Here is a 2500-nt window from a genome sequence, read left to right as displayed (position 1 = left end):
CCTCTCTCCCTCTCTCCCTCTCTCCCTCTCCCCCTTCCCCCTTCTCTCCCTCTCTCCCCCCCTCTCTCTCTCCCTCTCTCCTCCTTAGTTCTCTCCTTTCATCCATTCACACCATATTTCCAAACATAAATTCGAAAGTAAGTTAAAGGTTCTGAAGGACTTTTCGCCCAACTGCACTGTGGATTTGGCCAGATGTGTCTAGGATTCGAAATAGGATAGGATGGGTTAGATATGATTGGATTAGAACAAGTGAGATTGGACTGAGATTGGGTTCAGAAAGGGTTGATTAGGTTAGGTTAGATTAGGTCAGCTGAGATTAGATTGGGTTAGATATGATTGGATTAGAGCAAGTGAGATTAGACTGACTGAGATTAGACTAAGATAAGGTTGATTAGGTTAGGTTAGATTAGGTCAGCTGAGATTAGCCTGATGTAGGGCAGATCAGATAAGAACAAGTGAGATAAGACTGAGATAGATTTGGTTGGGTCAGATTAAATCGACTTGAAATTGAGCTTGGTATTTTCGCTTAGGTTAAATTACACCATATTAGGTTAGATCTGGTTGAGTTAGGTTAGGCTCGACTTTGATGAAAAAGTTGGAAAAAATATTGTTGCAAAATGTTTTATTGGACAAAGCTAACAAACTTTTTTTTTATTTTCCTGCGAAAGTGGTCGTTCATTTGCATATTCCTAAGGCAATCATTATAAACACATTTATTTGGATGTTTTAAAACCCAATTTCATGTGAAAGTTACCGATATCGTGTGACAAAAAAAAACGAATTTTGAGTAAAAGAATAAAGATTTGTGATAAAGGGCCCAAGTTGGAATAGAATTGATGGGAGTAGATTATGGGTAGATGAGGGGAATATTCAAGGTAGATTTGTGTTTGGGAAAAGTTACTGAGGGATCAATGAAAGTCTAAGAGACGGATGATATTCAAATCTCTCTCTCTCTCACTCTCTCTCTCTCTCTCTCTCTCTCTATCTATCTATCTATCTATCTATCTATCTATCTATCTCTTTCTCTTTCTCTTTCTCTCTTCTCTCTTCTCTCTCTCTCTCTCTCTCTCTCTCTCTCTCTCTCTCTCTCTCTCTCTCTCTCTCTCTCTCTCTCTCTCTCTCTCTCTCTCTCTCTCTCTCTCTCTCGTTCTTCCCTCTCTCTCTCTCTCTCTCTCTCTCTCTCTCTCTGTCTCTCTCTCTCTCTCTCCTCTCCTTCTCCCCTCTCTCTCTCTCTCTCTCTCTCTCTCTCTCTCTCTCTCTCTCTCTCTCTCTCTCTCTCTCTCTCTCTCTCTCTCTCTCTCTCTCTCTTGTTCTTCCCTCTCTCTCCCTCTCTCTCTCTCCCTCTCTCTCTCTCTCCCTCTCTCTCTCTCTCTTTCTTTCTTTCTCTCTCTCTCTCTCTCCTCTCTCTCTCTCTCTCTCTCTCTCTCTCTCTCTCTCTCTCTCTCTCTCTCTCTCTCTCTCTCTCTATCTATCTTCTCTCTCTCTCTCTCTCTCCCTTTCTCTCTCTTCTCTTCCCTCCCTTTTGCGTGCTTCCCTCTCTCTCCCATTTGTTTGTGTCTGGGGCGCGCGCGCGGTGTGTGTGTGTGTGTGCGCGCGCGCACGTGTGTGACTCAGGGACCACTGTATCGGATTTCGGCAGATGAAGAGATGATGAGGGCTTGACTGAGAGCGTTTTATGAATACATTGACACCAAAGCCTGGATGAGGGTAGATTAAAGATGATGTGCGTAGGATGGGACTGGAATGTGGCTTTTGGCTAAGAGCAGAGTTATGGTGAAAAAGAATGAAAATAGTCTATCAGTATATTTGGTTGATTGATAATAGAGGGTAGAATGTAGACAAATTAAGGGTAGAATGCGTAGAGAGTAGAGAAATTAGACCCATGTTAGAAGTATGAGTGTTTTCAAGGCATGGTTATTACTGCAGATATTTGTGATAGAACTTTTTGAAAATGTGTTGTGAATTATTACATTTATAATTACTTTTAATGTTAAGAGAATGAGGACTAGGATAGTGATGGTGATGGTGTGGCAGTCAGTACTATTATTAATACTAAGGAAAAATACCAAATACTCAGGCTAATTATCAGCATCAGAAAAAGTAACGATAACACAGTTTAATGTTCTTAATACTATTAATATTTACTTCGCTATGTCTTACTATAATTACTAAAACTTCAAACGACAGTAGCAAAATGAGGAGGAGGAGGATTATCGTTATTTGTATTATTGATATAATCATCTTTAGTATTACTGATTCTATTACCATTAATGTTATTACCATCGTCATTATCATCTTTACTCTCGTTAATGCATCTACTTTTATCATTACCAAGAGCAAATTCAGCCCAATACCACTTGCGATATATATGTATATATATATATATATATATATATATATATATATATATATATATATATATATATATATGTATATATATATATATTATATATTATTTATATATATATTATATTTTTTTCCCTTTTTTTTTCTTTTTTTT

The sequence above is a fragment of the Penaeus vannamei genome, chromosome 12, assembly GCF_042767895.1.
Source record: "Penaeus vannamei isolate JL-2024 chromosome 12, ASM4276789v1, whole genome shotgun sequence".
Lineage (NCBI taxonomy): Eukaryota > Metazoa > Arthropoda > Malacostraca > Decapoda > Penaeidae > Penaeus > Penaeus vannamei.
This window is presented reverse-complemented; position numbering follows the sequence as displayed.